We start from the raw sequence: 12,744 nt of genomic DNA on the forward strand, positions 1-12,744 counted from the left end.
TACTGCCGCTTTCGAAACCGCGCTCTTCTCGCAATGGAGGCCGCGAACGATGGAAGATCTCTCCCCGCAACCCCGCGCTTCTTTCACACATGCACGCACACACGTGTCACGCGGCAACGGCTGAGGAAGCAGCACATGCCGTACGACGTTCATATTGGGTAATGTTTGGGCATAAGAACGCCCGCAGGAGGAAGGGGCACTCCGTGACGTCCAGGGAGTGGACTACAATTCTTATCATGCCGGTAGGGCCTGATGGGAGTCCTGTAACATTTGTATACGTGCCGTGCCGCCCTTTTTCTCCGGTAAAGGAAGAGGAAACGGCAAGAAAGAAGGGGAAATCAGGATAAAAGGCGCGGGGGTGGGGTGGGGAGGAAGACAGGAAGGGAGAAAACATGAAAGAAAAGAGAAGTAAATTGATGTGCTGCAAAGAATGGCAGAATAAGAGAAGATATGTGCACGCGCATATATGCTGGTTTTTACGTGCACACACGGTTATGAAGATTGAAAGGAAGAGATTCCCCTTTATTTTCATCCTTTCTCATCTGTTTCTTTCAAAGGAGCAGCATGGCTCCTTAGAAAACTCTGCAAGTTCGGTTGCACAAAATCTTTGTTCACGCTGCACAGATGTGTCCAGCTGATGAGTCATTGTTTTGACATTCTGCCTTTCCTCGGATTAGGAGCACGTGACAGCTAGCGGTATTAAAAAACAACAGAACACACAGTAATAAAAACATACTTTAAAATCTTAATCAACTTCAGCAGCAGCAAAGGCTATCATACCAGCCCTGAAAAAAACAAACTATTTTCCATTTGAGCCAAAAGCAGTCAATAGAAGTGTAGGTATTCTGTTTCTACTAAGGAGGACCGTCAAATAATGAGGGAGTTCCACAGGTGGTGTGGTGGGGGGGGACCAAGAATGAGCTGCTTTGTGTAAATGTCCTCTTAGATGTTGGATGTTGTCTCCTGGATGGCACAAGAAGTAGGACTTCCTCTACCCTAATCAGAGCTCCTTGGGTTCCAGGTCACTTAGGGCTTTATATGCAGGTCCCTGCTCCTGCCAACCTAGCAGTTCGAAAGCATGTCAAAGTGCAAGTAGATAAATAGGTACCACTCCGGCAGGAAGGTAAATGGCATTTCCGTGCGCTGCTCTGGTTCTCCAGAAGCGGCTTAGTCATGCTGGCCACATGACCCGGAAGCTGTACACCGCCTCCCTCGGCCAATAAAGCGAGATGAGCGCCGCAACCCCAGAGTCGGCCACGACTGGACCTAATGGTCCTTTACCTTTATGCTAGCAGCAAAACCTTGAATTTTTAGATCACTAGCAGATAGTGCAGAGCTTTAAGAACCAATTGAAATGATCCATACTTGCTGTTCCAGATCACCTTCCAGAGTTGCCCACATATGTTAATGTTGTTACACTGCTCTGGGATTTCTTGATTCAAAATCACGTTGAGTTGTATCCAAACATATCCAGAAACTTGGGATTAATTTCCAGAAAGCTGCTTCTTCATCCATCATGCAAAATTGAGTTACTGTATCTTAAGAGTTGTCCAAATGCATAGGAAACAGACAAAACGTCTTTTCCCAAAAATTATTTATTTATATCATATTTTATCTATTTATTACACAGTATATTTTTTCATTACAGTTGTATTCCACCTTTCTTCCAAGGAGCTCAAGGTGGAATGCATGGTTCCTCTCTTCCCATTTTATCTCCCTGTGTCGTAGGGGAGTCAGTGGCCATATATGTTTGTTTCTTTTTTCTGTGAATATAATGTAATAATTGCATTTCTTTAAAATTAAAAAGAAAACGGATGGCGGATGCGAAATCCAGTTATTAACATCCCGCATAATGAAACAGATAAGAAATGAGCGAGTTCCTCGTGGGCATTAAGCTCCGTACAGGTTGAACAGGTTTCTACACAAAGGTATTCCAAGCCAGGTATTTAAGGCTATCCGTAGTGGGAATGTGGCTGGACTTGCTGGTTAACTCTTTTTTCTTTTTCTTTTTTGGTAATATTTTATTAGTTTTCCAAAAATAAGAAAAATAAAACAACAGCAATACAAATTCAAAACCAAACAGAAGAAATTGACTTCCCCCTTGTCCCTTCCTTGGTTCCATTATTTATCAGCATTCCACATGTCCATTGTAAATTTAAAAACCATTAAAATTACTAAGGAAATCAGCCCTGAGTGCTCACTGGAAGGACAGATCCTGAAGCTGAGGCTCCAATACTTTGGCCACCTCATGAGAAGAGAAGACTCCCTGGAAAAGACTCTGATGTTGGGAAAGATTGAGGGCACAAGGAGAAGGGGACGACAGAGGACGAGATGGTTGGACAGTGTTCTCGAAGCTACCAGCATGAGTTTGACCAAACTGCGGGAGGCAGTGGAAGACAGGAGTGCCTGGCGTGCTCTGGTCCAGGGGGTCACGAAGAGTTGGACACGACTAAACGACTAAACAACAACAACAACAACAAAATTACTTATTGTCCATTCATAATAAAATTACAAGTAGTCCTAGAACCCTGCTAATGTATTAACTTGTGTACATTGCTTCTGTATATATGCAATAAAGTCCTTCCAATCTTCTTTAAATTCGTTGTCGTCTCTTCCTCTTAGTTTCATTGTCAATTTTGCCATTTCAGCATATTCCATTAATTTAACTTGCCAATCTTCTTTGGCTGGGACACCTTCTTCTTCCCAATGTTGTGCTAGTAGTATTTGTGCGGCCGTAGTTGCATACATAAATAAGTTCTTTTGTAATCTTGGTAGGTCCACTCCTGTAATATCTACTAGGAAAGCTTCTGGTTTTTTTAAACAAAGGTTATTTTAAACATCTTCATTTTATTATAAATCACATCCCAATAATTCGTTTACAATACCACCACATGGGAAAAATGTCCCTTCTGTTGTTTTACGTTTTAAGCACTTGCTTTCTTTAGCTTTGTACATTTTTGCTAATTTGACTGGAGTTAGATAACCACCTATACATCATTTTCATATAATTTTCTTTAATCGCCACACATGCTGTAAATTTTATCTCACTCTTCCATAGTTTTTCCCATTCCTCCATCTGAATACAGTGGTGCCTTGCAAGACGGAAATAATCCGTTCCGCGAGTCTCTTCGTCTTGCGGTTTTTTCGTCTTGCGAAGCAACCCTATTAGCGGCTTAGCGGATTAGCGCTATTAGCGGTTTAGCGCCTATTAAAGGCTTAGCGGCTAAAAGGCTATTAGTCTTGCGAAGCAAGCCCAGAGGGAAATTCGTCTTGCGAAGCAGCTCAAAAACAGAAAACCCTTTCGTCTAGCGGGTTTTTCGTCTTGCGAGGCATTCGTCTTGCGGGGCACCACTGTATTGTGTCCCACATCTTGTGCCCATGCCTGGCTGGTTAACTCGGTTAGAGCATGGTGCTGATAATGCCACGGTCACAGGTTTGATCCAGGTATGGGTGCATGTTCCTGCATTGCAGGGGGTTGGACTAAATGACCCATGGGGTCCCTTCCAACTCTATGATTCTAGCATTGCAACCTGTAGTTTAGGCTGACTATTTTACGCTTGGCAGGGATTAAAATTTAGCCCATGAGGCCATGCCACACAAACCACAGACACAATTAAAATGCATCTTGTACCTTTGAGCACCATGTTAGTAAGCTGGGAACCTTAATAAGCAGAAGGCACTAGGGCCAATTTGTGGACTGGGCATTCTGGTAAGCTAATGTTGGTTGGAGACATATGTATAATGTATTTGTTCTTTATATAGAATGCTTTTAAAACATGTAGCAAATAATAATAATAATAATAATAATAATAATAATAATAATAATAATAATAATTTATTATTTGTGCCCCACCCATCTGGCTGGGTTTCCCCAGCCACTCTGGGCAGCTTCCAACAAAGATGAAAAATACACTAAAATGTCACATATTAAAAACTTCCCTGAACAGGGCTGCCTTCAGATGTTTTCTGAATGTCAGGTAGTTGTTTATCGCTTTCACATCTGATGGGAGGGCGTTCCACAGGGCGGGCGCCACTACCGAAAAGGCCCTGTAACTTGGCCTCTCGCAGTGAGGGAACCGCCAGAAGGCCCTCGGAGCTGGACCTCAGTGTCCGGGCAGAACGATGGGGGTGGAGACGCTCCTTCAGATATACTGGACCGAGGCCGTTTAGGGCTTTAAAGGTCAGCACCAACACTTTGAATTGTGCTCGGAAACGTACTGGGAGCCAATGTAGGGCTTTCAAGACCAGTGCTCCCAGTCACCAGTCTAGCTGCCTCATTCTGGATTAGTTGTAGTTTCCAGGTCACCTTCAAAGGTAGCCCCACGTAGAGCGCATTGCAGTAGTCCAAGCGGGAGATAACCAGAGCATGCACCACTCTGGCGAGACAGTCCGCAGGTAGATAGGGTCTCAGCCTACGTACCAGATGGAGCTGGTAAACAGCTGCCCTCGATACAGATTTGACCTGTGCCTCCATGGACAGCTGTGAGTCCAAAATGACTCCCAGGCTGCGCACCTGGTCCTTCAGGGGCACAGTTACCCCATTCAGGACCAGGGAATCCTCCACACCTGCCCGCCTCCTGTCCCCCCAAAACAGTACTTCTGTCTTGTCAGGATTCAACCTCAATCTGTTAGCCGCCATCCATCCTCCAACCGCCTCCAGACACTCACACAGGACCTTCACTGCCTTCACTGGTTCTGATTTAAAAGAGAGGTAAAGCTGGGTGTCATCTGCATACTGATGAACACCCAGCCCAAACCTCCTGATGATCTCTCCCAGTGGCTGCATGTAAATGTTGAAAAGCATGGGGGAGAGGACAGAACCCTGAGGCACCCCACAAGTGAAAGCCCAGGGGTCTGAACACTCATCCCCCACCACCACTTTCTGAACACGGCCCAGGAGGAAGGAGCGGAACCACTGTATAACAGTGCCCCCAGCTCCCAGCCCCTCAAGACAGTCCAGAAGGATGTTATGGTCGATGGTACCAAACGCCGCTGAGAGATCCAGCAGAACTAGGAAACAGCTCTCATCTTTGTCCCTAGGCCGCCGGAGATCATCAACCAGTGCGACCAAGGCAGTTTCAGTCCCATGATGAGGCCTGAATCCCGACTGGAAGGGATCCAAATGGTCTGCTTCTTCCAGGCGTGCCTGGAGTTGTTCAGCAACCACTCGCTCAATCACCTTGCCCAAGAATGGAAGATTTGAGACTGGGTGATAATTGGCCATCGTGGCCGCATCTAAAGATGGTTTTTTAAGAAGCGGTTTAATAACCGCCTCTTTCAGCAGGTCTGGGAAGGCTCCCTCACGGAGGGAAACATTCACCACCCCACGAAGCCCATCGCCCAGTCCTTCCCGGCTAGCTTTTATAAGCCAGGATGGGCAAGGATCCAGGAGACAGGTGGTTGGCTTCACTTCTGTTCTTTCTGTTTCTTAAAAAACTTGGTATAATAAAGCCGTGTGGTTTCACTACCAATAAGGTAAAAACAGTTTCACTATCAATAAGCTTGATGTGAAGCCAATACGTCCTTTGCAGCTGCTTGGCAACCAGAACAAAACATTTGTGTGTGTTTGTGTGAGAGGGATTCCCCTTACAGGGGGCTGAGAAGCAGGTTAGGTCTAGCAGATAAGCAACCTGGACTCTGCTACCCACTTTGAAGCTACATGCACAAATGTTCCCATGCATGTGAAGAAGAACAAATACTGTAATACTGCAAGCCTGGATTTTGGCAAAGAAGAACGTTGCTTTCAAAATCCTGTGGGTTTCTGGATTCTGTGGGATAGGACTGTGCTTCTAAAAGGCAGCTCTGTCCTAAGGAACAATTACAGAGAAGCCAACTCAGAGAAGGCAGCCACAATGGCAAAGAAGGATTGCAGCTGGAGAATTGCAGTTTATAAGACTGCAGGAAAAACATCTCCTTTTCTAAAGCCTTACCTTGTTTCTATTTTTGCTAGTTATGTGGATCCCTAGCCAGAATCCTTTGCATGTGTAAGTATCCCTCCATCCCTGCTTTGGGTGTGGATCAGGGGTGCTGACTTGGGCCTCAGTTTATGGGTGCCCAGCAGCATGCATGCCGTGATGTCATGACGCCGTGTTACATTGCACACTGCAGCAGTGCTTGGAAACCCCAGAAGTTGTGTCCAGGGCCCCGCGGTAAGGGTGCCAAGCACCCACAACAATTTTTTGTGGGTGCCTGAACCCCCAGGGCCCCCTAGAGTTGGTGCCGGTGGTGTGGATTAGGGTCAGGGCCAGCCCAATATATTTTGGCGCCTGAGACAAACCACAAAATGGTGCTTCCTCCAGCAGGAAAGAAGGGGTGAGTGAAGATTGGGAACGGGGGAATAAAGAGCTGTAGAGGTGGCATGGAAGGGATGCCAAGGAGGCAGATCTGGACCATAAGCCAGTGTGGTGTGTAGTGGTTAAGAGCTGTGGACTCGTAATCTGGTGAACCGGGTTCACGTCTCCGCTCCTCCACATGCAGCTGCTGGGTGACCTTGGGCTAGTCACACTTCTCTGAAGCCTCTCAGCCTCACTCACCTCACAGAGGGTTTGTTGTGGGGGAGGAAGGGAAAGGAGATTGTTAGCCAATTTTAGACTCCTTAGGGTAGTGATAAAGCGGGATATCAAATCCAAACTCCTCCTCTTCGTCCTCTTCTTCTTTGCAGCATGGCACAGCTATAATTACCACCGTGGCATGGCAGCAGCAGCAGATGATGCATTTCTTGGAGGCCAGATCTGCTGACCCAGGTGGTCGCCTCACTTTGCCTCATGGATGGCCCAGATCGGATTAGGGTTAGGATAACTATTCAAAATCGTGTTTATTTGAGAATTATTTCTGTCAGATGGTGTGGTATCTTCAGTACATCTATATGGAAAATAAAATATTTTCCCACAGCAAAGAAGTCTGTGTCCTTTGCCTGCCCTCTCGCACCTCGCCACTTAAAGTTGGCGAGTTAATTTTTCAGTGAGGGCTACTTGCCAAAGCTTTCATATCACCTTACCTGTCTGTATCAGTTCTGCAACGTGGAATAGTCAAACTGGCTGCACTCATAAAACTTAATATGGTCTTTTGAAAGCAGCTTGTCGTTCTGGTCATCCTAAATATTTAACAGTGCCTCAGCAGGCATCATTAATTGGTTTTGCTTTGTAGCTTGCTCTGTTCAACTAAACACCATCCTCCAAACTTTTAACACCTTTCTACGGGACCACCAAACAAGAAGTTGTGTTCCTTGGGCTGCAAACACACTTTACCTTTAAAAAGCACGTTCCAATCACATCCCTTTAAGAATTTTGGGCACTGTAGTTTACCCCTCATAGAGTTACCATTCCCAGCAACTATTAACAAACTACCATGCCCAGAATTCTTTGAGGGAGAGGATGTGTTTAGAAGGCAGCATAGTGTCCCCTCACTCACAATCTGCGTTGCTCTGTTTTGCTATTTGGGTCAGTTTTGAAGGTGTGATACACTACCTATGTATAGGTTTTGAAAGATTTCCCCTCATTATTCTCTGCCTTCCATACCTGCCACGTTAACTTCCAGCACCCAGCAACAGAAGCACCTGCTTCTTTAAAATTAAAAATATTATTTGCTTACAGGTGGGTGAGAGTGTGGCTTTGTTTTTGCTTGGTGCTGTCTCCTTTTGTGTTCTCCCCTTTCTCATGTCCATGTGAGTAATTACTCTCTCAGTTCCTACCACCACCTCAAGGATCCATGCTTCAGAGCCAGGGTTTGGACCACAGCAGTGTCTTAAAGCATAGGATCTTACAACTTAGCCGGTAAATGCAGCTGTGTTTTGTGATAAGATGGTTGTTTTCTGTGGCTGGTGGGTGAAAAACAGGTGGATACATGATGCAGGAGCCTGACTTTGCATCACAAAGCTCTGGATACTTGATCTTCATGTAGGATAACACAGGATTAAGATAATAAGGCAATGGTAAAATCTCTCCTCAATAAACACTCCCTGGTTTCAGGGTATGAGCTCATGAGAGATCTGAGGACCAGACACAGAGGCTTAGAAGTCCACATGCAGCCTGAGATTCGCCACTCGTCTTAGTGTAATACTTCAAATGAAAATACACCTGTCAGTGTGTAGAGATGGGCTCATTGGTCCCAGGAGGTGGGGGACAACAATCTGTCTGAAGTACAGTTGACAGTGTGGCTTTTTTTCTGATATGATTTATGTCACATTTTCTAGAACAACTGTTGTTCAGCAGCACTGCTGTATGGGCGACATTTCCAGCTGGAAGGAACAGGAATACAGTTGGATTTACATAATACTTTTTGCCCAAAGATTGTGTAATCAAATGAAACGGTACTTTTATCCTTCTCCAAAGTAAATACAGTTTTGATCTTCAAAGTGCTTGCTGGACAGGGGGAAAAAGTAACCACCTCAGGAAAGCCAAAAGAAGCAAAACGAAACAAAACCCGATTGTTTAAGGAACTTAAAACAACAGCTGTGGGGTTAAGCTGCCCAAAACCTCAAAAAGCTGCAGGAAATATAGAGAGAAATGCTATTGTGAAGGGGATCTCAGTAATCTTTGCTGCTGAGAGGAGCGGATTCTACTGTGAGCTGAAAGAGGAGGTGAACTAAAATAAAGTGTGGGCTGATCATTACATGGTGATGGGGGGCTCCTCAGTTGACCTGTGTATTGAACATTCATCCTGATTTGCTTGCACAAAGCTGTCACGGAGGTCAGACTGTCAGGTCTTTACTGAGCATTTGTTCTAATTTGTTTGCAGGGAGGTTATACATCAGCAAACTGCTCACCTCCTGATGCCTATGGGAGGCCCCTTTGACATTCCACACTTTTCTATGCATTTCCCCATCAATTTCTTAACCACAAAAAAACTTTCTTTTTCAAAGTGACTTTGTGGTGCTAGGGCAACAGAGCGCTTTAACTATGCAAACTTGAATTTTCTAGTGTGCGCTTGACTTCCTTATGCAAAACATCGACAGTTTGGAGGTGCCCATGACGATGATCATTTACATAGTGCCACGAGTCATTAGTGTGTCCTGGCATTTTACAGAGTACAAGAGGGCAGGTGCCTCCCTGCCCCAAAGGGGTTTACAATATATATTTCTTTTAAGCATAGGAGGGGAGAAATGCCAAAAGTGACTGTTTCAATGACATGCACTTAAGCCAGGGTTTCCCAATCGCCTGAGTTCATTGGCCCCTTAATACACTTATAAAGTTGTGTTGACTCTTAAAGAACCCTGGAAACTGTAGTTTATCCCCCCAACAGAGCTACAATTCCTTTAACAAACTACAGTTCCCAGGATTCTTCGGGGTAGGTGGAAAATGTGATTAAAATGTGCTTTTGTCATGAGCTGGCTGGTTGACTGTGAGGAAGAAGAGGATGCTGCGAAGAGATGTAGCTGGGACTAGGACATACCAGGGCAAGCAGGGGGTGGGGAAGGAAGTACTTACAGGGTGACGGAGGATGGTGAGGGAATGGGGGTCAATGCACAGGAACCAGATCAGCAGGACCCATCACCAGAGCGAGAGGGACCCCTGTCCCCACAAACATGGCGGGCTCTGAGGCATAGGGAGCAGTGGGAGTGGCACTCTAGGAGGTTGAGGCAGGCAAGGGCCCACAGCCCAGCTCAGAGCCGGTGAGGGTCACCTGCCTCATCAAACCCAGATGCTTCAACCAGCATGCAAAGTACAAAGGGAAAGCAGAGCTGAGATGCTGTGTCTGCTCAACTGCTCATGTTGACGAACCTTGGATTGGATTGGACCTCTACTGGACTGTGCTTTGGGTTTGACTCTCGACTGTGTATTCTGACTGCTGGACTTCAGACTTGGCTACTTGGATTGACTCTGAACTGCGTTTCCTGGACTTTGTTTGTGTGGATTGACCCTTGGGACTTGGCATACTGACTGGCTGCCAGGTAAGCTAGGGCTAGGGCTTCAGGACAGCTTTGAAAGCAGGGTATGTATGCAGCTAAAATTAACTAATTGCACCCACTGATGCTCAGCAGTATCTGCAGAAGAAATAGAAGACCTTTGAAGTGTTTTCCTCCCAACACTTCATGGTCAGTAGCAAAAGTGATTCAATACAATGCCAAGAGTAAACCCCACGATGAACTTGTTAAACTTTAAGGGCCTCTCTGATAAGCAGAAAAGGATTTTCCCCCTTTTCTCCTTCCCTCCCCCACCAAACCAGCTTCCCCGTTTTAGTTTTGTTCTGACTGTGTTGACTTTAAGTGCAAAATAGTAATAGCAGTGATGATAACCATGAAAAAATATATATGAGGGGATCAGGTATCTTTTCATTCTCATGTCCCACGTTGCCCGTCCTGATCCATCGATAGCTTGCAACTAGGTAAGGCGCAGACATGAACACAGACCCAACCACCTCGGCTCTGACACTACTCAGACGAGCTCTGCCAGTTCCTCAGAGGAGGATCCATTTGGAGCACAAGCAATGGATCTCTCTTTCTCTCCTAGGCCCCATTTGCACTATACTTCTAAAACAAGATCATACCACTTTAAACAGTCATGGCTTCCCTTGAAGAATCCTAGGAACTATACTTTCCAGGTGCTGAGAGCTTCTAGGAGACTTCACAGAGCCACAGTTTCCAGAGTGATTTAATAATCAACCTGTCTTCCCGGGGAACTCTGTGAGGGAAATAGGAGTCTCCTAATGACATCCTGTGCCCTTAACAAACGACAGTTCCTACGATTCCTTGGGCGAGGCCATCACTGTTAAAAGTGATACTGCTTTAAATGTATGGTGCGAATGGGCCCCCTCATTCTCAGGGTCAGCCCTACTGCCAGGTAGAATTAAGCAGACAGTGGCAGCTCCCCAGCTGTTGTCCTGTTGGAGGACAGAGTTGTGGCTGCTACGTGGCCTGCCATGAGACCGCCAAGTTAGCCTGCTGCCCCTTCAAGTACCAGTCATGTGAAATCTCAATAATGTGGAAATTAACAATAGAAAAAGTTGGGGGGAATGGAATAAACTGCCATGTGAATGCAGCCTATATTGTTCTGTCATTTGTTGTGTAACACTTAAGACATGGCCTAAGCAGTTCTAAGCCTGAAATGATTCAGCAAAGCTGCTTGTTAACAGACCACAGTTAATTTTCCAGTAAACTTGTTTTTTAGCAACGATTAAAGAAAGGACATGCATTCTTAACATGCTGCCTAATCCTGTGAGTGCTTACTCAGTAGAGAGTCCTACAGACTACTTGGGAGTGTAGCCTTAATTAATTCTTTGTACAACATATTTAATTTCTATGGAAATGGAAAGCAGAAGGAAGTTCCTGTAACTTACCAACAGAGAGAAAGATGTGTGTGAATTATACCACGTAGGCTGAATGAGCTCAAAACCACAGCTCATCTCTTGGGTGTTTAAATTTTGCATTTAAATTTAAATTTTGCATTTTCTCTAACATCCCTTCTTTTGTACCATGCTCTGTGCTGCTGCTGCTGGTGGTGGTCATTATCAGTACTATCAAAATGAATGGTGATTAGTACTATCAAAGTGAATGGAGGCTTACAGGTTAACAGCAATAAGATAATGATGGTGATGATGATGATAATAATAATAATTAATAATATATTATTTATACCCCGCCCATCTGGCTGAGTTTCCCCAGCCACTCTGGGTGGCTCCCAATCAAGTGTTAAAAACAATACAGCATTAAATATAAAAAAATTCCCTAAACAGGGCTGGTTTCAGATGTCTTTTAAAAATAAGATAGCTGCTTATTTCCTTGACATCTGATGGGAGGGCGTTCCACAGTGTGGGCACCACTACCGAGAAGGCCCTCTATCTTGTTCCCTGTAACCTCACTTCTTGCAATGAGGGAACCACCAGAAGGCCCTCGGTGCTGGACCTCAGCGTCCGGGCTGAACGATGGGCGTGGAGACGATCCTTCAGGTATACAGGACCGAGGCTGTTTAGGGCTTTAAAGGTCAGCACCAACACTTTGAATTGTGCTCGGAAACGTAACTGGGAGCCAATACAGATCTCTCAGGACTGGTGTTATGTGGTCCCAATGGCCACTCCCAGTCACCAGTCTAGTTGCCGCATTCTGGATTAATTGCAGTTTCTGGGTCACCTTCATAGGTAGCCCCACATAGAGCGCATTGCAGTAGTCTGGAGTAGTCTGCGGGAGATAACTAGAGCATGCACCACTCTGGCGAGACATTCTGTGGGCTGTATAACAGTGCCCCCAGCTCCCAGCCCCTTTAGATGGTCCAGAAGGATGTTATGGTCAATGGTGTCATTGATGGAATCCCTATTTGTCTGCAACTCATGAAGGATGGAAAAAGCCCCAAATCTCTCCTTAGAAAAAAAAGTGTGTCCATGCTTCGGATTCAGGTTTCTGTACCACAGCAGTGCCGCAAAGCAAAGGTTTATTTACTTTGGGTGTTGTGAGCTGATAGCCTCGTAGCTCCGCAGTGGATCTGGAATGTCTCCATGTGAAAACTACGATCACGAGGAAGCGTCTTTAGAAAGTGGAGGAAAGTTGCTGCAACCCTGCAGAGCCCTGGCTCTTTATTCAGCGTGGACAGTGACTTGAGGAGCAATTAACTTGCTGGTAGATTTGGGTGTCCCCGTGTGAAAACCAAGTAGAGCCTTCCCCCTGTACGATGGATCTGTCCCCCCAAAATGCTGGATCTATAATTTTCGCCATGCAATGCGCGGAAATTGGTTTGAGCTGTGACTCTAGTATTATTTCTCAATATAAATTAACGCGCGGAGATGCGAGGCATGGTGCCTTGAACCCCTGGTTTT

The 12,744-nt window shown here is 45.5% G+C and overlaps 1 long non-coding RNA gene across 1 annotated transcript; it reads left to right on the plus strand.

Annotated features, from left to right (window-relative positions):
• Positions 1-105: 105 nt before the first annotated feature.
• Positions 106-2,598, plus strand: LOC308572747. Its single transcript, XR_014001855.1, has 2 exons — positions 106-242; positions 2,029-2,598. It is a non-coding gene; the product is annotated as an uncharacterized lncRNA (long non-coding RNA).
• The last annotated feature ends 10,146 nt before the right edge of the window (positions 2,599-12,744 follow it).

This window comes from Podarcis bocagei, assembly GCF_964188305.1.
Source record: "Podarcis bocagei genome assembly, chromosome: 13".
Taxonomy (NCBI): domain Eukaryota; kingdom Metazoa; phylum Chordata; class Lepidosauria; order Squamata; family Lacertidae; genus Podarcis; species Podarcis bocagei.